General features: G+C 50.5%; 11 non-coding genes and 12 pseudogenes across 11 annotated transcripts; 22 read left to right on the top strand and 1 right to left on the bottom strand.

Moving 5' to 3' along the window:
* The first annotated feature begins 3,980 nt into the window (after positions 1–3,980).
* trnav-aac (transfer RNA valine (anticodon AAC)) lies at positions 3,981–4,053 on the top strand. Its single transcript has one exon. It is a non-coding gene; the product is annotated as a tRNA-Val (tRNA).
* Positions 4,054–5,440: 1,387 nt separating this feature from the next.
* On the bottom strand, positions 5,441–5,605 carry LOC148670195 (U1 spliceosomal RNA). The gene has a single exon (XR_015938091.1). It is a non-coding gene; the product is annotated as a U1 spliceosomal RNA (small nuclear RNA).
* A 3,185-nt stretch (positions 5,606–8,790) lies between these two features.
* Positions 8,791–8,909, top strand: LOC148670194 (5S ribosomal RNA; annotated as a pseudogene).
* Positions 8,910–9,446: 537 nt separating this feature from the next.
* LOC148670193 (5S ribosomal RNA) lies at positions 9,447–9,565 on the top strand. The gene has a single exon (XR_015937798.1). It is a non-coding gene; the product is annotated as a 5S ribosomal RNA (ribosomal RNA).
* Positions 9,566–10,101: 536 nt separating this feature from the next.
* LOC148670192 (5S ribosomal RNA) lies at positions 10,102–10,220 on the top strand. The gene has a single exon (XR_015937797.1). It is a non-coding gene; the product is annotated as a 5S ribosomal RNA (ribosomal RNA).
* A 537-nt stretch (positions 10,221–10,757) lies between these two features.
* Positions 10,758–10,876, top strand: LOC148670191 (5S ribosomal RNA). Its single transcript, XR_015937796.1, has one exon. It is a non-coding gene; the product is annotated as a 5S ribosomal RNA (ribosomal RNA).
* Positions 10,877–11,413: 537 nt separating this feature from the next.
* Positions 11,414–11,532, top strand: LOC148670190 (5S ribosomal RNA). Its single transcript, XR_015937794.1, has one exon. It is a non-coding gene; the product is annotated as a 5S ribosomal RNA (ribosomal RNA).
* Positions 11,533–12,069: 537 nt separating this feature from the next.
* LOC148670189 (5S ribosomal RNA) lies at positions 12,070–12,188 on the top strand. The gene has a single exon (XR_015937793.1). It is a non-coding gene; the product is annotated as a 5S ribosomal RNA (ribosomal RNA).
* A 537-nt stretch (positions 12,189–12,725) lies between these two features.
* LOC148670188 (5S ribosomal RNA) lies at positions 12,726–12,844 on the top strand (annotated as a pseudogene).
* A 537-nt stretch (positions 12,845–13,381) lies between these two features.
* On the top strand, positions 13,382–13,500 carry LOC148670187 (5S ribosomal RNA; annotated as a pseudogene).
* A 536-nt stretch (positions 13,501–14,036) lies between these two features.
* Positions 14,037–14,155, top strand: LOC148670186 (5S ribosomal RNA). Its single transcript, XR_015938121.1, has one exon. It is a non-coding gene; the product is annotated as a 5S ribosomal RNA (ribosomal RNA).
* A 537-nt stretch (positions 14,156–14,692) lies between these two features.
* Positions 14,693–14,811, top strand: LOC148670185 (5S ribosomal RNA; annotated as a pseudogene).
* A 537-nt stretch (positions 14,812–15,348) lies between these two features.
* Positions 15,349–15,467, top strand: LOC148670184 (5S ribosomal RNA; annotated as a pseudogene).
* A 537-nt stretch (positions 15,468–16,004) lies between these two features.
* LOC148670183 (5S ribosomal RNA) lies at positions 16,005–16,123 on the top strand (annotated as a pseudogene).
* A 537-nt stretch (positions 16,124–16,660) lies between these two features.
* Positions 16,661–16,779, top strand: LOC148670182 (5S ribosomal RNA; annotated as a pseudogene).
* Positions 16,780–17,315: 536 nt separating this feature from the next.
* On the top strand, positions 17,316–17,434 carry LOC148670181 (5S ribosomal RNA). Its single transcript, XR_015938120.1, has one exon. It is a non-coding gene; the product is annotated as a 5S ribosomal RNA (ribosomal RNA).
* A 537-nt stretch (positions 17,435–17,971) lies between these two features.
* Positions 17,972–18,090, top strand: LOC148670180 (5S ribosomal RNA; annotated as a pseudogene).
* Positions 18,091–18,627: 537 nt separating this feature from the next.
* On the top strand, positions 18,628–18,746 carry LOC148670179 (5S ribosomal RNA). The gene has a single exon (XR_015937792.1). It is a non-coding gene; the product is annotated as a 5S ribosomal RNA (ribosomal RNA).
* A 537-nt stretch (positions 18,747–19,283) lies between these two features.
* LOC148670178 (5S ribosomal RNA) lies at positions 19,284–19,402 on the top strand (annotated as a pseudogene).
* Positions 19,403–19,939: 537 nt separating this feature from the next.
* On the top strand, positions 19,940–20,058 carry LOC148670177 (5S ribosomal RNA; annotated as a pseudogene).
* Positions 20,059–20,595: 537 nt separating this feature from the next.
* LOC148670176 (5S ribosomal RNA) lies at positions 20,596–20,714 on the top strand. The gene has a single exon (XR_015937791.1). It is a non-coding gene; the product is annotated as a 5S ribosomal RNA (ribosomal RNA).
* A 537-nt stretch (positions 20,715–21,251) lies between these two features.
* LOC148670175 (5S ribosomal RNA) lies at positions 21,252–21,370 on the top strand (annotated as a pseudogene).
* A 534-nt stretch (positions 21,371–21,904) lies between these two features.
* On the top strand, positions 21,905–22,023 carry LOC148670174 (5S ribosomal RNA; annotated as a pseudogene).
* Positions 22,024–22,513: the final 490 nt, after the last annotated feature.

Genomic DNA, 22,513 nt, shown 5'->3' with positions numbered 1-22,513 from the left:
AAAGTCCGTCAAGGCCCTCTGCGCCCTGTGGGAGGCCTTGGAGGTAAAGGATGGGGTGCTGCACCGGGGGTGGCGGGTACCCTCCAGTGGTGAGGTACGGTGGCAGCTGGTGGTGCCTCGGTCGCTCCGCGGGGCGGTGCACGGCCAGCCGGGCATGGGGCACTTCGGCGGTAAGAAAACCCTGCAGCGTCTCCGAGGCCATTTTTATTGGGGTCTTTGCCACTGGGACGTGCAGAGGTACTGCCAAACGTGTGCGGTGTGCGTGGCGCAGAAGGGTCCCCCCGAGCACTCTCGGGCCCCCCTCCAACAACACCAGGTGGGGGCTCCTATGGAGCGGGTGGGGGTGGACGTTTTGGGCCCGTTTCCGCGCACCGAGGCTGGGAACCGCTACGTCTTGGTGGCCATGGATTATTTTACGAAGTGGCCGGAGGCCTACGCCCTCCCGGACCAGAGTGCCCCCACGGTGGCCGATGCACTGCTGGAGGGGATATTTGCCAGGCTGGGGGTGCCGGAGGAGTTACACAGTGACCAGGGGCGTAACTTCGAGGTCTTCGCCAGAGTGTGCCAGCGCCTGGGGATCACTAAGACGCGGACCACACCGCTGCATCCCCAGAGCGACGGGTTGGTGGAGCGGTTTAATCGGACGCTCGCCACCCAGCTGGCCACCCTGGTGTCCCGGCACCAACGGGACTGGGACTGCCACCTCCCCCTTGCGCTCTGGGCGTACAGGACCGCGGTCCAGGAATCCACCGGGTGCACCCCGGCCTCGCTCATGCTGGGCCGGGAAATGCGAACCCTGGTGGACCTGGTCTTCGGCCCGCCGCCCGGAGACGGGTCGGCACCGCCGGCTGGACCGGACTACGAGTGGGACCTGCGGCAGCGGATGCAGCAGGTGCACAGCTTTGCACGGACCCACCTGACACAGGCGGGGGTCCGGCAGAAGCGGCACTACGACCTGCGCTGCAGGGGGCCTGCCTTCCAGCCCGGGGACTCGGTTTGGGTGTACAACCCGCGCCGCTGCAAAGGCCTCAGCCCTAAGCTGGCGCCGTCGTGGGAGGGTCCCGCTGAGGTACTCGGGGTGGTGGGTGAAGTCTGCTACCGTGTCCGGTTGCGAACACGGGGGAGAGTGGTGGTCCTGCACCGAGACCGCCTGGCCCCCTACCGGGCCCGGGAGGAGGAGCCGTGTGGGGAGGCTCTACAGGAGCAGCCGGGGCTGGAGCCGGACGATAGTGGGGCGTCCGTGGGTCGCCAGCCGTCACTGCGGCGCAGGGTTCCACAGCAGTTAGCCCAGTACGAGTACAGCCTGAGGGGGGTGTTCGACGTCGGCGAGACGCCAGACGCCAGACGCCAGACGCCAGACGCTTCAGGTGGGGGCAGTGTAATGCCCTCGCCTGGTGGTGAGGAGAAAGTGCCCCTAGGCGCTCGTAGTACCGCTGGGCATGCTGGGAGTGGTAGCCGGGGAGAGTCTGAGGGTCAGCACGATGACCAGCGGCTGACCCTACCTGTGTAAATAATGTCCTAGTAGTTCTAGTGCCCTGTGTAGTCTTGTAAAAGTATAGTGTGTTGTTAGGTAATTACCACCCTAACTATGTGTACTTGTTCCCTCAGTCTCCTCATGTGTGTGTATATCCTGTGTTTGGTTTTGTGTTAATGCTTGTTTGTTAATCGCGTCTTCACTCGTCCTTTGTTCTGAAAAGAACCTGCAAATGCTACAGTATTTATTTTATAAACACCAGTATTGACACTTTGATCAGTATATTTATTATTAGTAGCCAGTCTTATAAATTTACAATTTAGATTAAGTCTGGTAACAGTTATACAGTTAATTTAAATCATCAGACCACTAATGGAACTGAGAGCTGGGTGGAAATAAAACCAGGATACACATTTTAACCTCCAGGATCAGGAGTCTGATCCTCCTGGCTTCTTTACTCTGAAGATTTGTGTAAAACTCTTAAAAGCGCTTATTTCAGGGACTCGTGCTTGTCCTCTACTGCTCCACATGGGTACGCTTTGTAACGCAATAATCTGCGATGTAAACTTTTTTTTCTGTTTAATGAATTTTATTCCTAGGTTTGTCGCTCTCCTTCTCCAACTGTGATGATTCGCTTCTCTTCACAGTCCGGTGTGTTTTTTTTGGGGGGGGAGATTTTATATCTGTAAGAAAAGCCCCCCGGGCTCCGGACAGGAGTCTCCTCCAGCTCTGCTTTGTCAGAAAGAGCGCTGTGACGTCACAGACACCAGCCAGAGTGCTGGGATCAGAGAGCGAGACCGCGGGAGATGCGCGGAGGGAACGGAGGAGAATTATTGATCACTTATGTATCGACAACCAATTTATTCAGCTGAAGGACCATAGAATAATCGATTAACTTCACTGATTGGTGAGTACTGATTCTTTTCTTGACCCTGTTTAAATATCTAGAAAACAGTCAATAAAGACTGTATCGATCAATTACCATAGTGCGTTTAGTGTTAATAATGTTCAATCCGAAATTAAACAATGATTATTCATATTATTATTTAGGTAACTCTATCCTAGAGCTAGAAAATTATATTCCAAGTTGATAAATGTATGTAAGTAACAGTTTAAATACATTTTTCCAGTGTTTATAAATCATAAGTATGGTAACCACGGCAACAGCCGGCACGTCACTGTATGTGTCTAGGTGTCTCGCATTCGTCACAGAGAGTGTATGTGACGTCACGGGCAGCAACTAATACTACTACTAGTGTATTCATTTTAACATTAGTGAGAGTACAACTGGTAGTTTTAATGGTAGTGTTCATAACAAAGTGTGAGTATTAATAACAAAGCGCTTGTTTGTTAATCGCGTCTCCACTCGTCCTTTGTTCTGAAAAGAACCTGTAAATGCTACAATATTCTTTACTCAGCAGCTTATTAAAAACAGCTCCTGTGATGTTCAAACCGATTTTTTACACAGAACACTGACACAGCTTTGCGTTCTGAATCTCTTTTTCTCGTGCGTTTATTTAATGTGGCACAATGCACTGGGATAAGGGTATTCTGTTCACAAACCAATAGCATTTAAACCACAGCCCAGGTTCGATCTGTCTCCCAAAATCACCAGGGCGCACACACACACACACACAACCGTGCCGTTGAAGTGCTCTGCTTCATTTCTAAGGGCAACTCAACATTCACTCCTACCCCGAGTGCAGAAAAGACAGCGTCCGCAGCAACAACAGCTCAGGTCTCTGCACAGGAGCTAAGCTGCCCCCATCTCCTCTGCTCTGCGGTTCCTGCGGAGTGGATTCCTGCCTGGAGCCGTGTTTGCAGGCGGCGGCTCCCCGCGCCCTGTCTGTGCGTCGTGTCCAAGAGCTCCTGGGAGGAAGAGAGAGCCCTCACACTCGGGGGCTTTTCCACGGTCTGTGTGAGGAGGGGCGGGTGTGTCCAGTAGCTTATCGAGCGGAAGCCTGGGGCAGCGGAGAGCTGTGATCGTGCAGACCTTGAGGTGTCACCTCTTTGTCTGCTTTCCCGCCCCCCCTCCGCCCAAGCTCTGCTCCAAAGTAGCCCGGCAACCCCTCACACCTGCACGTGTCACAACCTAAGGTGTGGTCATGAGACACCCATGGGGTGTCGTTCTGTTCTTGCTAATTGTTTCCTGCCCGTCGCAGGCAGGAGTCCATGCGAGGAAGATGCGCTGGACAGAGCTCAGAGGGCGCACCTGGGTGGCTTTCCTTCAGAGTGACGTTCCTGCAACACTCTCCCGCTACTCTTGGTGCGCTCATGCCGCAACACAGGAAGGCTGGAGCAGGTGGCTGTGGGCTCTGCGCACCGCCAAAATAGCTCAGTTGGGAGAGCGTTAGACTGAAGATCTAAAGGTCCCTGGTTTGATCCCGGGTTTTGGTATTTTGTTTCATCGCGCCCTTTGTTCCTCTCTCCAGCGCACCCTGCCTAAAGTGACGCGTCCCTTTCTCAGCCCGAAATGCAAGCAAGACACCAGCAGCGGTCCCTGCAGGTTTCCATAGTGTAGCGGCTATCACGTTCGCCTAACACGCGAAAGGTCCCTGGTTCGAGACCGGGTGGAAGCAGACTCGTTTTGCACGCTCCTGTACTTCACAGAGGTCTTGAACGACCGGTCATTTGTTCCCAATGTATTTCCGGTGCCTTCGTGCACTCTTGTACCAAACGCACGTTCCTTCTGTACGTGGAGCCGATCATTTGCAATTGGGCTGTGCCGACAGACCAGGACGAGCTCTGTCGGCTCAAAAGCAGCGCAGGACCTGCAAGAACAACAGAAAGATTAGCATCCAGCGGGGGCCTCTTAGTGAGCCCAAGATCTCATCAAGAATCGGCTCCAGCAACAGGGCTGGGCGCATTGTTCCATTCTCCGACCACTCTCGGTGTAAACAAGTCCCTCCTGGTCTCTGCTTGAAATGCACTTTCCTGCGTTTGCTTTGGTGTAACTGGCTTCCCCTGCATGGGCGAATGTGAAGAAGATCCTTAGTAAGTCATTGAAGAAAACCAAGAAGAGGTCGGAGTGGCCTCTGTCGTTCATCAACGATCCAGTCAGGCAGTACTCCTCCAATTCTGCCAGTATGTGGATTCGAACCGGGGTTGTTGCGGCCACAACACAAATTCTGAGCACTATACGATCACAGCGAGTTACCGAGACATACACAGCCAGTAGGAAAGGATGTACTCTCTTTGTGTGACACTAGTCGGAAAAGTCCTGACGCTGCATTTCAACTGAGCCCTAGTATACATCAACCCTTCGACACTCTGAGTGCCAACTCTCTTGTGTGTTTTCTCCATCAAGCAGGTCATGAAGGCAGCAATTACAGTTTGCTTACATGACGCACGCACAACATGGCTGTATGCTCCCATATGGTCTAGCGGTTACGATACCTGATCTTCACCCAGGTGGCCTGGTTTCAGCTCCTTGTATGAGAACGTGTCAGTTTTGCCTCCTGCTTTCCAAAGATCAGCACCATGTTTTATGCCTCCCCCGAATATCGAAGCTGCCTCTAAATCTGCAAATGAAGATGAGTCAATAAACCACTTGTTTTTCGTATAACTATACATATATTCATTTAATACTGATTTCATTCATTGAGCACGGATACAATAGAGGTACAGCTATTCACTGTTTGACATGTCTGCACTGGTACAGAACCTAGCAATCAGAAAACGGGTGAAACTGTCTTGAGAATTAGCATACAGTACCGAGGCCCCCATGACCAAATAAAGGCTAACCTCGATAATCAGCCTAAATAATGCAGACAACAGCAAAACGACTGACTTTGAAAAGGGAATGAATGTCCGGAAGGAGTAGTGTAACCAGCTTGAAATGCTTCTCCGGACCTCTAACTAAAAGAAACCGGGAACCAGCAGTGGCATCGACTCCTTTCGAACTGGGATCCTATCGCAGCTCATGGTGTCCTAACTCTCCCGTATCTGATATTTGACCAAGCACATCAGGAGAGAGCGCGAACGCAGTCCCCCACTACCAGAAATTATGCAGTCGAGATTCCCACATTTGGGGAATTCGCAGGGGTCAGCACAGCCGGAGTGCAATGGCCGAGCCTCGCCCTGGGTGAATCGATTTTTTAAGAACTTTATTTTCTTTTCACAAAAAAATACAGGACATCACAAATTAGAAAGCTTTACATTAATATACATACTTAAAACAGTATATATAATCCCATCTCATTACATTTTGACACGGTACCAGTTATATAGCAACAATTTATTTTTTTCTGGTGCAAATCACATTCTTTACTTAAACATGATAATGTTTTTCACAGTTTCTTGAGATATTGACGTATGCTCTCAATTTCCCACAGATTTTCTGCTTCCTCCCTCCCTTCTCTCCACAGATCTCTGAGGTAATAGTTCTCTCGGGTGATGAACAGGGCCAGGCTACCTGCTGCCTTGACTGGGACCTCGATGCCTTTGAACAGCCCCATGTTCCTCACTCTCCACAGGGCGTCTTTCCCACTGTTCACCACGGCCCAGATCCTGTCAAACATGTCAGGAGGAAGTTTGACAGGAGAGATGCCGTTGTAGCGGCAATGCTTGTTAATAAGACAGAATTAGGCCGTGGTATTCTGTCCTAAATGAGGCCCCATCTCACCCTCCATCTTTGTGGTGCAGCCACAGAGAAAGTATTCATGCAGGTTGATTTAAGATGTTTTCTTTTGATAATGGACAGCTCCCAGATGGGGATGCACTTAGCTTAGCCTGGCTATCATGATCAATGGTCATCCATTGGTGCCTATCTGTCTAGGGAGTGCCGAATGGACATCTGGACTGCATTCCTAAGTGTCAAGAGTAAGTGACTCATATCTCACCTTGACCAACCAATCAGGGACTGGCAGGGCGTGGTAATACCACGTGGGTCTCTAATGCCCGCCAAACTCTCAACCAATCAGCACACATCTATGTCTTGGTCAAAAAGGGAGCGCAAGCTCAGATCGGGGCTCTCCTTGGCCATTTTCGCGCATCCTCAGAGACAATCACGTGACAACTGCTGTTGTCTGCAAAGGGACTTGGACTTTGTTCTAAGCGCGAGGCCGAGGATCCCATACGTACTCAGAATTCTACCAACGTGAATGATCCGCTTGATCAACGGCAGCCTACAGTTGGACCCTCATCGACAACCTGAATAGCTTATTCAGAAGCAGCGCTGGACCAGGAACGAACCAGCTTCTTCCCAGGCAAAAGAGTGACTTGGTGTTCGTGCCGGGAGATTCCAAATCCATACACAGTGGATAAGTAAACCCCATGTTCTACATTGTGTCTCGAGAATTCAATTGTACCTCAACACAAGTTGTTATCAATTTAATTCATGAGTAATGTATTTACTTCCGAGTTTAGAGTAACAGTGGGTAATAACACTGATTAGCGATTTGGTAACCGAACAATATATATTGACATATATTCTCTGTTGTGTATCTCTTTGTGTTGGCATCTCTTCGAGATTATATACCTTGTATATTGATAACCCTCACAGTAAGGTCTGCCGCTCGTATCCAGGCAGACTAGTATATGTTTGGTGCACAATTTATATGAATAAATGTATCTCGTGTATTGAACCCGTGTGTGTGCGTTGTTAGTTGTTCTGACGATTGATTTTCTAAAAGCCACAACGAACAACCTCGTGATTACTGCTACAATTAATAATTGTCTCAGTAAACCCATCAAACCTCTACAACCACGATACACCACCATAAACTATATTAATTTAGGAACATAAACATATAGTGTAAACTGTATATGGCTGGTATTGGTAGTTTAAAGAAAAAATACACACCAGTATTCCACTTTCTTCCTAAACATTTTAAGCATCAAAGTCTTACATGTAGTAAGATTTTACCAGGTTTCGGAAACGTTTTTACATGCTCCTTCTGACCATCTTAACTTTATATACTTTGTGAAAAGTCATAAGATATTCACATTTTCTGTGAATGTGCTCGTTATCGGAGTAAACAAAAGCATACTTTTAGAATTTGATTAATAGGGAATATAATATGGAATCACGTACCTAAAGAAATTAATAACGATATAATTATTTTTATGTACTGTAGCTCAAATAGTAGTATAATACACTTTCTATGGATACATGTGCTTCTACGCAATGCAGAAGCACATCCACAAGTAACATTACCTAGCTAAGAGAGGACATTGGCTAGCCATTATGATAAATACAGTGGAAAAAAGCAATTGGGAAAATAAGACCTGCTGATCTGTTATACATACCAGGAAGAGAACAGAATATGATTTTTTTCTGTTCGAAACGTGTGTTGTCTTTATGAAATTCATGTATTTTAAACGTTTAATTAAGAAGAAAAAAACTTACAGAAAGATACTAAGCTGATCACGAGATAGAAAGATCACCCGTTTTTCGCGCATAAAAAGTGGCTATTAACTGGGTAAACTGTTATTAACTGGAGTCAACTGGGTGAAAACACATAATATGAACATGAAACAAAACAAAAAATAAAAATAAGATACAATCTACAGACATTAAAACCGGTGTCATGGAAATATAACTATCAAGGAAGCCACAAGAGAGAGTTCTCACCTGAGTAAGGTCTTTATTTCAATATTGGGAGCAACCAGAGACTCAATTTGTTACAAGCAGTACAGGGTTTTCATAAGACGTTGCGCTGTAAAAAAGCTCAGCGCTTTGTCCATTCTAAAACTTCCACTTTCCCTAAGAGAAAACAGATTACATCAAAAAGCGAAAGAAGAAGCACTAGATATGTTATTCAAAGCTTATCAGTTACTTTCAGCTAAATCTAACGACCCAGACAGCATATATTGTTTTGGTACATTGTCTTCTAAAGTAACCTAAACAGTGTACTTTGTTGACGCACTGTTTTCTAAAATTCTGCACGTACTGTAGCACAGCAATTACATCCTTGAAATATATTATCTAAAAGCCCCAATATATTTCTTTGCAAAGCTCTCTACATTTTAAGAATCAATTTACTTATTAGATTTCCACTTAAAGACTTGTTCAGCTGGCGTTCAAGAGTCGCGTTTTTCAGAATTGTATTGAGATCGTTTTCCACAGAGCTCAGATGTCAAAGCACAGCAGCAGCTCTCCACAGCGATCCTCTATAGCGCCCTTTCTCCCGCAGCTCCGTCCTCATTGGAAGGAAGCAAGAGTGAAAGGCTGAAGTGAAATAGAGCGGGGACGAAGGCAGTGAAGAGAGAGAACGTGGGAAGAAGAGAAAAACGCAAGGGAAAAAAAGCAGCGTCGTAAAAGAGGTGACGGAGCTGTCCTCTCAATAAGAAGGGTGCCAGCAAGCCTTGCTCTCGCTTACGGCCACACCCCCTTGAGCACGCCTGATCTCATCTGATCTCGGAAGCTAAACAGGGATGGGCCTGGTTAGTACTTGGATGGGAGACCGCCTGGGAATACCAGGTGCTGAAAGCTTTTAAGCGCAGGAGGCGCCCTATCCCCGCTCGCTCGCTCATTCCCCTGTTCACACGTGCAGTGCGGCTTGTCCGTCTGTTTATTTGTCAGCTTTGGCGAGACACGGGTGCTTGTGTATTAGCGTGAGCGTTTTTTATTCTGATCAGGAACAGTTTAACAAGTCCGCAAAGGATCGAGTAAAGGTTTATCGCCAGCTGAAAAGAGACACAGCGCTTCGGCTGTGGAGACTTGTTTGGCTGGCGTTCGGAGAGTCGCGTTTTTCAGAATTGTATTGAGATCGTTTTCCACAGAGCTCAGATGTCAAAGCACAGCAGCAGCTCTCCACAGCGATCCTCTATAGCGCCCTTTCTCCCGCAGCTCCGTCCTCATTGGAAGGAAGCAAGAGTGAAAGGCTGAAGTGAAATAGAGCGGGGACGAAGGCAGTGAAGAGAGAGAACGTGGGAAGAAGAGAAAAACGCAAGGGAAAAAAAGCAGCGTCGTAAAAGAGGTGACGGAGCTGTCCTCTCATTAAGAAGGGTGCCAGCGAGCATTGCTCTGGCTTACGGCCACACCCCCTTGAGCACGCCTGATCTCGTCTGATCTCGGAAGCTAAACAGGGATGGGCCTGGTTAGTACTTGGATGGGAGACCGCCTGGGAATACCAGGTGCTGTAAGCTTTTAAGCGCAGGAGGCGCCCTATCCCCGCTCGCTCGCTCATTCCCTGTTCACACGTGCAGTGCGGCTTGTCCGTCTGTTTATTTCTCAGCTTTGGCGAGACACGGGTGCTTGTGTATTAGCGTGAGCGTTTTTTATTCTGATCAGGAACAGTTTTACAAGTCCGCAAAGGATCGAGGAAAGGTTTATCGCCAGCTGAAAAGAGACACAGCGCTTCGGCTGTGGAGACTTGTTCGGCTGGCGTTCGGAGAGTCGCGTTTTTCAGAATTGTATTGAGATCGTTTTCCACAGAGCTCAGATGTCAAAGCACAGCAGCAGCTCTCCACAGCGATCCTCTATAGCGCCCTTTCTCCCGCAGCTCCGTCCTCATTGGAAGGAAGCAAGAGTGAAAGGCTGAAGTGAAATAGAGCGGGGACGAACGCAGTGAAGAGAGAGAACGTGGGAAGAAGAGAAAAACGCAAGGGAAAAAAAGCAGCGTCGTAAAAGAGGTGACGGAGCTGTCCTCTCAATAAGAAGGGTGCCAGCGAGCCTTGCTCTTGCTTACGGCCACACCCCCTTGAGCACGCCTGATCTCGTCTGATCTCGGAAGCTAAACAGGGATGGGCCTGGTTAGTACTTGGATGGGAGACCGCCTGGGAATACCAGGTGCTGTAAGCTTTTAAGCGCAGGAGGCGCCCTATCCCCACTCGCTCGCTCATTCCCCTGTTCACACGTGCAGTGCGGCTTGTCCGTCTGTTTATTTGTCAGCTTTGGCGAGACACGGGTGCTTGTGTATTAGCGTGAGCGTTTTTTATTCTGATCAGGAACAGTTTAACAAGTCCGCAAAGGATCGAGGAAAGGTTTATCGCCAGCTGAAAAGAGACACAGCGCTTCGGCTGTGGAGACTTGTTCGGCTGGCGTTCGGAGAGTCGCGTTTTTCAGAATTGTATTGAGATCGTTTTCCACAGAGCTCAGATATCAAAGCACAGCAGCAGCTCTCCACAGCGATCCTCTATAGCGCCCTTTCTCCCGCAGCTCCGTCCTCATTGGAAGGAAGCAAGAGTGAAAGGCTGAAGTGAAATAGAGCGGGGACGAAGGCAGTGAAGAGAGAGAACGTGGGAAGAAGAGAAAAACGCAAGGGAAAAAAAGCAGCGTCGTAAAAGAGGTGACGGAGCTGTCCTCTCAATAAGAAGGGTGCCAGCGAGCCTTGCTCTCGCTTACGGCCACACCCCCTTGAGCACGCCTGATCTCGTCTGATCTCGGAAGCTAAACAGGGATGGGCCTGGTTAGTACTTGGATGGGAGACCGCCTGGGAATACCAGGTGCTGTAAGCTTTTAAGCGCAGGAGGCGCCCTATCCCCGCTCGCTCGCTCATTCCCCTGTTCACACGTGCAGTGCGGCTTGTCCGTCTGTTTATTTGTCAGCTGTGGCGAGACACGGGTGCTTGTGTATTAGCGTGAGCGTTTTTTATTCTGATCAGGAACAGTTTAACAAGTCCGCAAAGGATCGAGGAAAGGTTTATCGCCAGCTGAAAAGAGACACAGCGCTTCGGCTGTGGAGACTTGTTCGGCTGGCGTTCGGAGAGTCGCGTTTTTCAGAATTGTATTGAGATCGTTTTCCACAGAGCTCAGATGTCAAAGCACAGCAGCAGCTCTCCACAGCGATCCTCTATAGCGCCCTTTCTCCCGCAGCTCCGTCCTCATTGGAAGGAAGCAAGAGTGAAAGGCTGAAGTGAAATAGAGCGGGGACGAAGGCAGTGAAGAGAGAGAACGTGGGAAGAAGAGAAAAACGCAAGGGAAAAAAAGCAGCGTCGTAAAAGAGGTGACGGAGCTGTCCTCTCAATAAGAAGGGTGCCAGCGAGCCTTGCTCTCGCTTACGGCCACACCCCCTTGAGCACGCCTGATCTCGTCTGATCTCGGAAGCTAAACAGGGATGGGCCTGGTTAGTACTTGGATGGGAGACCGCCTGGGAATACCAGGTGCTGTAAGCTTTTAAGCGCAGGAGGCGCCCTATCCCCGCTCGCTCGCTCATTCCCCTGTTCACACGTGCAGTGCGGCTTGTCCGTCTGTTTATTTGTCAGCTTTGGCGAGACACGTGTGCTTGTGTATTAGCGTGAGCGTTTTTTATTCTGATCAGGAACAGTTTAACAAGTCCGCAAAGAATCGAGGAAAGGTTTATCGCCAGCTGAAAAGAGACACAGCGCTTCGGCTGTGGAGACTTGTTCGGCTGGCGTTCGGAGAGTCGCGTTTTTCAGAATTGTGTTGAGATCGTTTTCCACAGAGCTCAGATGTCAAAGCACAGCATCAGCTCTCCACAGCGATCCTCTATAGCGCCCTTTCTCCCGCAGCTCCGTCCTCATTGGAAGGAAGCAAGAGTGAAAGGCTGAAGTGAAATAGAGCGGGGACGAAGGCAGTGAAGAGAGAGAACGTGGGAACAAGAGAAAAACGCAAGGGAAAAAAAGCAGCGTCGTAAAAGAGGTGACGGAGCTGTCCTCTCAATAAGAAGGGTGCCAGCGAGCCTTGCTCTCGCTTACGGCCACACCCCCTTGAGCACGCCTGATCTCGTCTGATCTCGGAAGCTAAACAGGGATGGGCCTGGTTAGTACTTGGATGGGAGACCGCCTGGGAATACCAGGTGCTGTAAGCTTTTAAGCGCAGGAGGCGCCCTATCCCCGCTCGCTCGCTCATTCCCCTGTTAACACGTGCAGTGCGGCTTGTCCGTCTGTTTATTTGTCAGCTTTGGCGAGACACGGGTGCTTGTGTATTAGCGTGAGCGTTTTTTATTCTGATCAGGAACAGTTTTACAAGTCCGCAAAGGATCGAGGAAAGGTTTATCGCCAGCTGAAAAGAGACACAGCGCTTCGGCTGTGGAGACTTGTTCGGCTGGCGTTCGGAGAGTCGCGTTTTTCAGAATTGTATTGAGATCGTTTTCCACAGAGCTCAGATGTCAAAGCACAGCAGCAGCTCTCCACAGCGATCCTCTATAGCGCCCTTTCTCCCGCAGCTCCGTCCTCATTGGAAGGAAGCAAGAGTGAAAGGCTGAAGTGAAATAGAGCGGGGACGAAGGCAGTGAAGAGAGAGAACGTGGGAAGAAGAGAAAAACGCAAGGGAAAAAAAGCAGCGTCGTAAAAGAGGTGACGGAGCTGTCCTCTCAATAAGAAGGGTGCCAGCGAGCCTTTCTCTCGCTTACGGCCACACCTCCTTGAGCACGCCTGATCTCGTCTGATCTTGGAAGCTGAACAGGGATGGGCCTGGTTAGTACTTGGATGGGAGACCGCCTGGGAATACCAGGTGCTGTAAGCTGTTAAATGCAGGAGGTGCCCTATCCCCGCTCGCTCGCTCATTCCCCTGTTCACACGTGCAGTGCGGCTTGTCCGTCTGTTTATTTGTCAGCTTTGGCGAGACACGGGTGCTTGTGTATTAGCGTGAGCGTTTTTTATTCTGATCATGAACAGTTTAACAAGTCCGCAAAGGATCGAGGAAAGGTTTATCGCCAGCTGAAAAGAGACACAGCGCTTCGGCTGTGGAGACTTGTTCGGCTGGCGTTCGGAGAGTCGCGTTTTTCAGAATTGTATTGAGATCGTTTTCCACAGAGCTCAGATGTCAAAGCACAGCAGCAGCTCTCCACAGCGATCCTCTATAGCGCCCTTTCTCCCGCAGCTCCGTCCTCATTGGAAGGAAGCAAGAGTGAAAGGCTGAAGTGAAATAGAGCGGGGACGAAGGCAGTGAAGAGAGAGAACGTGGGAAGAAGAGAAAAACGCAAGGGAAAAAAAGCAGCGTCGTAAAAGAGGTGACGGAGCTGTCCTCTCAATAAGAAGGGTGCCAGCGAGCCTTGCTCTTGCTTACGGCCACACCCCCTTGAGCACGCCTGATATCGTCTGATCTCAGAAGCTAAACAGGGATGGGCCTGGTTAGTACTTGGATGGGAGACCGCCTGGGAATACCAGGTGCTGTAAGCCTTTAAGCGCAGGAGGCGCCCTATCCCCGCTCGCTCGCTCATTCCCCTGTTCACACGTGCAGTGCGGCTTGTCCGTCTGTTTATTTGTCAGCTTTGGCGATACACGGGTGCTTGTGTATTAGCGTGAGCGTTTTTTATTCTGATCAGGAACAGTTTTACAAGTCCGCAAAGGATCGAGGAAAGGTTTATCGCCAGCTGAAAAGAGACACAGCGCTTCGGCTGTGGAGACTTGTTCGGCTGGCGTTCGGGGAATTGCGTTTTTCAGAATTGTATTGAGATCGTTTTCCACAGAGCTCAGATGTCAAAGCACAGCAGCAGCTCTCCACAGCGATCCTCTATAGCGCCCTTTCTCCCGCAGCTCCGTTCTCATTGGAAGGAAGCAAGAGTGAAAGGCTGAAGTGAAATAGAGCGGGGACGAAGGCAGTGAAGAGAGAGAACGTGGAAAGAAGAGAAAAACGCAAGGGAAAAAAGCAGCGTCGTAAAAGAGGTGACGGAGCTGTCCTCTCAATAAGAAGGGTGCCAGCGAGCCTTGCTCTCGCTTACGGCCACACCCCCTTGAGCACGCCTGATCTCGTTTGATCTCGGAAGCTAAACAGGGATGGGCCTGGTTAGTACTTGGATGGGAGACCGCCTGGGAATACCAGGTGCTGTAAGCTTTTAAGCGCAGGAGGCGCCCTATCCCCGCTCGCTGGCTCATTCCCCTGTTCACACGTGCAGTGCGGCTTGTCCGTCTGTTTATTTGTCAGCTTTGGCGAGACACGGGTGCTTGTGTATTAGCGTGAGCGTTTTTTATTCTGATCAGGAACAGTTTAACAAGTCCGCAAAGGATCGAGGAAAGGTTTATCGCCAGCTGAAAAGAGACACAGCGCTTCGGCTGTGGAGACTTGTTCGGCTGGCGTTCGGAGAGTCGCGCTTTTCAGAATTGTATTGAGATCGTTTTCCACAGAGCTCAGATGTCAAAGCACAGCAGCAGCTCTCCACAGCGATCCTCTATAGCGCCCTTTCTCCCGCAGCTCCGTCCTCATTGGAAATAAGCAAGAGTGAAAGGCTGAAGTGAAATAGAGCGGGGACGAAGGCAGTGAAGAGAGAGAACGTGGGAAGAAGAGAAAAACGCAAGGGAAAAAAAGCAGCGTCGTAAAAGAGGTGACGGAGCTGTCCTCTCAATAAGAAGGGTGCCAGCGAGCCTTGCTCTCGCTTATGGCCACACCCCCTTGAGCACGCCTGATCTCGTCTAATCTCGGAAGCTAAACAGGGATGGGCCTGGTTAGTACTTGGATGGGAGATCGCCTGGGAATACCAGGTGCTGTAAGCTTTTAAGCGCAGGAGGCGCCCTATCCCCGCTCGCTCGCTCATTCCCCTGTTCACACGTGCAGTGCGGCTTGTCCGTCTGTTTATTTGTCAGCTTTGGCGAGACACGGGTGCTTGTGTATTAGCGTGAGCGTTTTTTATTCTGATCAGGAACAGTTTAACAAGTCCGCAAAGGATCGAGGAAAGGTTTATCGCCAGCTGAAAAGAGACACAGTTCTTCGGCTGTGGAGACTTGTTCGGCTGGCGTTCGGAGAGTCGCGTTTTTCAGAATTGTATTGAGATCGTTTTCCACAGAGCTCAGATATCAAAGCACAGCAGCAGCTCTCCACAGCGATCCTCTATAGCGCCCTTTCTCCCGCAGCTCTGTCCTCATTGGAAGGAAGCAAGAGTGAAAGGCTGAAGTGAAATAGAGCGGGGACGAAGGCAGTGAAGAGAGAGAACGTGGGAAGAAGAGAAAAACGCAAGGGAAAAAAAGCAGCGTCGTAAAAGAGGTGACGGAGCTGTCCTCTCAATAAGAAGGGTGCCAGCGAGCATTGCTCTTGCTTACGGCCACACCCCCTTGAGCACGCCTGATCTCGTCTGATCTCGGAAGCTAAACAGGGATGGGCCTGGTTAGTACTTGGATGGGAGATCGCCTGGGAATACCAGGTGCTGTAAGCTTTTAAGCGCAGGAGGCGCCCTATCCCCGCTCGCTCGCTCATTCCCCTGTTCACACGTGCAGTGCGGCTTGTCCGTCTGTTTATTTGTCAGCTTTGGCGAGACACGGGTGCTTGTGTATTAGCGTGAGCGTTTTTTATTCTGATCAGGAACAGTTTTACAAGTCCGCAAAGGATCGAGGAAAGGTTTATCGCCAGCTGAAAAGAGACACAGCGCTTCGGCTGTGGAGACTTGTTCGGCTGGCGTTCGGAGAGTCGCGTTTTTCAGAATTGTATTGAGATCGTTTTCCACAGAGCTCAGATGTCAAAGCACAGCAGCAGCTCTCCACAGCGATCCTCTATAGCGCCCTTTCTCCCGCAGCTCCGTCCTCATTGGAAGGAAGCAAGAGTGAAAGGCTGAAGTGAAATAGAGCGGGGACGAAGGCAGTGAAGAGAGAGAACGTGGGAAGAAGAGAAAAACGCAAGGGAAAAAAAGCAGCGTCGTAAAAGAGGTGACGGAGCTGTCCTCTCAATAAGAAGGGTGCCAGCGAGCCTTGCTCTCGCTTATGGCCACACCCCCTTGAGCACGCCTGATCTCGTCTGATCTCGAAAGCTAAACAGGGATGGGTCTGGTTAGTACTTGGATGGGAGACCGCCTGGGAATACCAGGTGCTGTAAGCCTTTAAGCGCAGGAGGCGCCCTATCCCCGCTCGCTCGCTCATTCCCCTGTTCACACGTGCAGTGCGGCTTGTCCGTCTGTTTATTTGTCAGCTTTGGCGATACACGGGTGCTTGTGTATTAGCGTGAGCGTTTTTTATTCTGATCAGGAACAGTTTTACAAGTCCGCAAAGGATCGAGGAAAGGTTTATCGCCAGCTGAAAAGAGACACAGCGCTTCGGCTGTGGAGACTTGTTCGGCTGGCGTTCGGAGAGTCGCGCTTTTCAGAATTGTATTGAGATCGTTTTCCACAGAGCTCAGATGTCAAAGCACAGCAGCAGCTCTCCACAGCGATCCTCTATAGCGCCTTTTCTCCCGCAGCTCCGTCCTCATTGGAAATAAGCAAGAGTGAAAGGCTGAAGTGAAATAGAGCGGGGACGAAGGCAGTGAAGAGAGAGAACGTGGGAAGAAGAGAAAAACGCAAGGGAAAAAAAGCAGCGTCGTAAAAGAGGTGACGGAGCTGTCCTCTCAATAAGAAGGGTGCCAGCGAGCCTTGCTCTCGCTTATGGCCACACCCCCTTGAGCACGCCTGATCTCGTCTAATCTCGGAAGCTAAACAGGGATGGGCCTGGTTAGTACTTGGATGGGAGATCGCCTGGGAATACCAGGTGCTGTAAGCTTTTAAGCGCAGGAGGCGCCCTATCCCCGCTCGCTCGCTCATTCCCCTGTTCACACGTGCAGTGCGGCTTGTCCGTCTGTTTATTTGTCAGCTTTGGCGAGACACGGGTGCTTGTGTATTAGCGTGAGCGTTTTTTATTCTGATCAGGAACAGTTTAACAAGTCCGCAAAGGATCGAGGAAAGGTTTATCGCCAGCTGAAAAGAGACACAGTTCTTCGGCTGTGGAGACTTGTTCGGCTGGCGTTCGGAGAGTCGCGTTTTTCAGAATTGTATTGAGATCGTTTTCCACAGAGCTCAGATATCAAAGCACAGCAGCAGCTCTCCACAGCGATCCTCTATAGCGCCCTTTCTCCCGCAGTTCTGTCCTCATTGGAAGGAAGCAAGAGTGAAAGGCTGAAGTGAAATAGAGCGGGGACGAAGGCAGTGAAGAGAGAGAACGTGGAAAGAAGAGAAAAACGCAAGGGAAAAAAGCAGCGTCGTAAAAGAGGTGACGGAGCTGTCCTCTCAATAAGAAGGGTGCCAGCGAGCCTTGCTCTCGCTTACGGCCACACCCCCTTGAGCACGCCTGATCTCGTTTGATCTCGGAAGCTAAACAGGGATGGGCCTGGTTAGTACTTGGATGGGAGACCGCCTGGGAATACCAGGTGCTGTAAGCTTTTAAGCGCAGGAGGCGCCCTATCCCCGCTCGCTGGCTCATTCCCCTGTTCACACGTGCAGTGCGGCTTGTCCGTCTGTTTATTTGTCAGCTTTGGCGAGACACGGGTGCTTGTGTATTAGCGTGAGCGTTTTTTATTCTGATCAGGAACAGTTTAACAAGTCCGCAAAGGATCGAGGAAAGGTTTATCGCCAGCTGAAAAGAGACACAGCGCTTCGGCTGTGGAGACTTGTTCGGCTGGCGTTCGGAGAGTCGCGCTTTTCAGAATTGTATTGAGATCGTTTTCCACAGAGCTCAGATGTCAAAGCACAGCAGCAGCTCTCCACAGCGATCCTCTATAGCGCCCTTTCTCCCGCAGCTCCGTCCTCATTGGAAATAAGCAAGAGTGAAAGGCTGAAGTGAAATAGAGCGGGGACGAAGGCAGTGAAGAGAGAGAACGTGGGAAGAAGAGAAAAACGCAAGGGAAAAAAAGCAGCGTCGTAAAAGAGGTGACGGAGCTGTCCTCTCAATAAGAAGGGTGCCAGCGAGCCTTGCTCTCGCTTATGGCCACACCCCCTTGAGCACGCCTGATCTCGTCTAATCTCGGAAGCTAAACAGGGATGGGCCTGGTTAGTACTTGGATGGGAGATCGCCTGGGAATACCAGGTGCTGTAAGCTTTTAAGCGCAGGAGGCGCCCTATCCCCGCTCGCTCGCTCATTCCCCTGTTCACACGTGCAGTGCGGCTTGTCCGTCTGTTTATTTGTCAGCTTTGGCGAGACACGGGTGCTTGTGTATTAGCGTGAGCGTTTTTTATTCTGATCAGGAACAGTTTAACAAGTCCGCAAAGGATCGAGGAAAGGTTTATCGCCAGCTGAAAAGAGACACAGTTCTTCGGCTGTGGAGACTTGTTCGGCTGGCGTTCGGAGAGTCGCGTTTTTCAGAATTGTATTGAGATCGTTTTCCACAGAGCTCAGATATCAAAGCACAGCAGCAGCTCTCCACAGCGATCCTCTATAGCGCCCTTTCTCCCGCAGCTCTGTCCTCATTGGAAGGAAGCAAGAGTGAAAGGCTGAAGTGAAATAGAGCGGGGACGAAGGCAGTGAAGAGAGAGAACGTGGGAAGAAGAGAAAAACGCAAGGGAAAAAAAGCAGCGTCGTAAAAGAGGTGACGGAGCTGTCCTCTCAATAAGAAGGGTGCCAGCGAGCATTGCTCTTGCTTACGGCCACACCCCCTTGAGCACGCCTGATCTCGTCTGATCTCGGAAGCTAAACAGGGATGGGCCTGGTTAGTACTTGGATGGGAGACCGCCTGGGAATACCAGGTGCTGTAAGCTTTTAAGCGCAGGAGGCGCCCTATCCCCGCTCGCTCGCTCATTCCCCTGTTCACACGTGCAGTGCGGCTTGTCCGTCTGTTTATTTGTCAGCTTTGGCGAGACACGGGTGCTTGTGTATTAGCGTGAGCGTTTTTTATTCTGATCAGGAACAGTTTTACAAGTCCGCAAAGGATCGAGGAAAGGTTTATCGCCAGCTGAAAAGAGACACAGCGCTTCGGCTGTGGAGACTTGTTCGGCTGGCGTTCGGAGAGTCGCGTTTTTCAGAATTGTATTGAGATCGTTTTCCACAGAGCTCAGATGTCAAAGCACAGCAGCAGCTCTCCACAGCGATCCTCTATAGCGCCCTTTCTCCCGCAGCTCCGTCCTCATTGGAAGGAAGCAAGAGTGAAAGGCTGAAGTGAAATAGAGCGGGGACGAAGGCAGTGAAGAGAGAGAACGTGGGAAGAAGAGAAAAACGCAAGGGAAAAAAAGCAGCGTCGTAAAAGAGGTGACGGAGCTGTCCTCTCAATAAGAAGGGTGCCAGCGAGCCTTGCTCTCGCTTATGGCCACACCCCCTTGAGCACGCCTGATCTCGTCTGATCTCGAAAGCTAAACAGGGATGGGTCTGGTTAGTACTTGGATGGGAGACCGCCTGGGAATACCAGGTGCTGTAAGCCTTTAAGCGCAGGAGGCGCCCTATCCCCGCTCGCTCGCTCATTCCCCTGTTCACACGTGCAGTGCGGCTTGTCCGTCTGTTTATTTGTCAGCTTTGGCGATACACGGGTGCTTGTGTATTAGCGTGAGCGTTTTTTATTCTGATCAGGAACAGTTTTACAAGTCCGCAAAGGATCGAGGAAAGGTTTATCGCCAGCTGAAAAGAGACACAGCGCTTCGGCTGTGGAGACTTGTTCGGCTGGCGTTCGGAGAGTCGCGCTTTTCAGAATTGTATTGAGATCGTTTTCCACAGAGCTCAGATGTCAAAGCACAGCAGCAGCTCTCCACAGCGATCCTCTATAGCGCCTTTTCTCCCGCAGCTCCGTCCTCATTGGAAATAAGCAAGAGTGAAAGGCTGAAGTGAAATAGAGCGGGGACGAAGGCAGTGAAGAGAGAGAACGTGGGAAGAAGAGAAAAACGCAAGGGAAAAAAAGCAGCGTCGTAAAAGAGGTGACGGAGCTGTCCTCTCAATAAGAAGGGTGCCAGCGAGCCTTGCTCTCGCTTATGGCCACACCCCCTTGAGCACGCCTGATCTCGTCTAATCTCGGAAGCTAAACAGGGATGGGCCTGGTTAGTACTTGGATGGGAGATCGCCTGGGAATACCAGGTGCTGTAAGCTTTTAAGCGCAGGAGGCGCCCTATCCCCGCTCGCTCGCTCATTCCCCTGTTCACACGTGCAGTGCGGCTTGTCCGTCTGTTTATTTGTCAGCTTTGGCGAGACACGGGTGCTTGTGTATTAGCGTGAGCGTTTTTTATTCTGATCAGGAACAGTTTAACAAGTCCGCAAAGGATCGAGGAAAGGTTTATCGCCAGCTGAAAAGAGACACAGTTCTTCGGCTGTGGAGACTTGTTCGGCTGGCGTTCGGAGAGTCGCGTTTTTCAGAATTGTATTGAGATCGTTTTCCACAGAGCTCAGATATCAAAGCACAGCAGCAGCTCTCCACAGCGATCCTCTATAGCGCCCTTTCTCCCGCAGTTCTGTCCTCATTGGAAGGAAGCAAGAGTGAAAGGCTGAAGTGAAATAGAGCGGGGACGAAGGCAGTGAAGAGAGAGAACGTGGGAAGAAGAGAAAAACGCAAGGGAAAAAAAGCAGCGTCGTAAAAGAGGTGACGGAGCTGTCCTCTCAATAAGAAGGGTGCCAGCGAGCATTGCTCTTGCTTACGGCCACACCCCCTTGAGCACGCCTGATCTCGTCTGATCTCGGAAGCTAAACAGGGATGGGCCTGGTTAGTACTTGGATGGGAGACCGCCTGGGAATACCAGGTGCTGTAAGCTTTTAAGCGCAGGAGGCGCCCTATCCCCGCTCGCTCGCTCATTCCCCTGTTCACACGTGCAGTGCGGCTTGTCCGTCTGTTTATTTGTCAGCTTTGGCGAGACACGGGTGCTTGTGTATTAGCGTGAGCGTTTTTTATTCTGATCAGGAACAGTTTTACAAGTCCGCAAAGGATCGAGGAAAGGTTTATCGCCAGCTGAAAAGAGACACAGCGCTTCGGCTGTGGAGACTTGTTCGGCTGGCGTTCGGAGAGTCGCGTTTTTCAGAATTGTATTGAGATCGTTTTCCACAGAGCTCAGATGTCAAAGCACAGCAGCAGCTCTCCACAGCGATCCTCTATAGCGCCCTTTCTCCCGCAGCTCCGTCCTCATTGGAAGGAAGCAAGAGTGAAAGGCTGAAGTGAAATAGAGCGGGGACGAAGGCAGTGAAGAGAGAGAACGTGGGAAGAAGAGAAAAACGCAAGGGAAAAAAAGCAGCGTCGTAAAAGAGGTGACGGAGCTGTCCTCTCAATAAGAAGGGTGCCAGCGAGCCTTGCTCTCGCTTATGGCCACACCCCCTTGAGCACGCCTGATCTCGTCTGATCTCGAAAGCTAAACAGGGATGGGCCTGGTTAGTACTTGGATGGGAGACCGCCTGGGAATACCAGGTGCTGTAAGCCTTTAAGCGCAGGAGGCGCCCTATCCCCGCTCGCTCGCTCATTCCCCTGTTCACACGTGCAGTGCGGCTTGTCCGTCTGTTTATTTGTCAGCTTTGGCGAGACACGGGTGCTTGTGTATTAGCGTGAGCGTTTTTTATTCTGATCAGGAACAGTTTAACAAGTCCGCAAAGGATCGAGGAAAGGTTTATCGCCAGCTGAAAAGAGACAGCGCTTCGGCTGTGGAGACTTGTTCGGCTGGCGTTCGGAGAGTCGCGTTTTCAGAATTGTATTGAGATCGTTTTCCACAGAGCTCAGATGTCAAAGCACAGCAGCAGCTCTCCACAGCGATCCTCTATAGCGCCCTTTCTCCCGCAGCTCCGTCCTCATTGGAAGGAAGCAAGAGTGAAAGGCTGAAGTGAAATAGAGCGGGGACGAAGGCAGTGAAGAGAGAGAACGTGGGAAGAAGAGAAAAACGCAAGGGAAAAAAAGCAGCGTCGTAAAAGAGGTGACGGAGCTGTCCTCTCAATAAGAAGGGTGCCAGCGAGCCTTGCTCTCGCTTACGGCCACACCCCCTTGAGCACGCCTGATCTCGTCTGATCTCGTAAGCTAAACAGGGATGGGCCTGGTTAGTACTTGGATGGGAGAGCGCCTGGGAATACCAGGTGCTGTAAGCTTTTAAGCGCAGGAGGCGCCCTATCCCCGCTCGCTCGCTCATTCCCCTGTTCACACGTGCAGTGCGGCTTGTCCGTCTGTTTATTTGTCAGCTTTGGCGAGACACGGGTGCTTGTGTATTAGCGTGAGCGTTTTTTATTCTGATCAGGAAAAGTTTAACAAGTCCGCAAAGGATCGAGGAAAGGTTTATCGCCAGCTGAAAAGAGACACAGCGCTTCGGCTGTGGAGACTTGTTCGGCTGGCGTTCGGAGAGTCGCGTTTTTCAGAATTGTATTGAGATCGTTTTCCACAGAGCTCAAATGTCAAAGCACAGCAGCAGCTCTCCACAGCGATCCTCTATAGCGCCCTTTCTCCCGCAGCTCCGTCCTCATTGGAAGGAAGCAAGAGTGAAAGGCTGAAGTGAAATAGAGCGGGGACGAAGGCAGTGAAGAGAGAGAACGTGGGAAGAAGAGAAAAACGCAAGGGAAAAAAAGCAGCGTCGTAAAAGAGGTG

Source organism: Lepisosteus platostomus, chromosome 5, assembly GCF_059453375.1.
Source record: "Lepisosteus platostomus isolate fLepPlt1 chromosome 5, fLepPlt1.hap1, whole genome shotgun sequence".
NCBI classification, from domain to species: Eukaryota; Metazoa; Chordata; class Actinopteri; order Semionotiformes; family Lepisosteidae; genus Lepisosteus; species Lepisosteus platostomus.
This window is presented reverse-complemented; position numbering and strand designations above follow the sequence as displayed.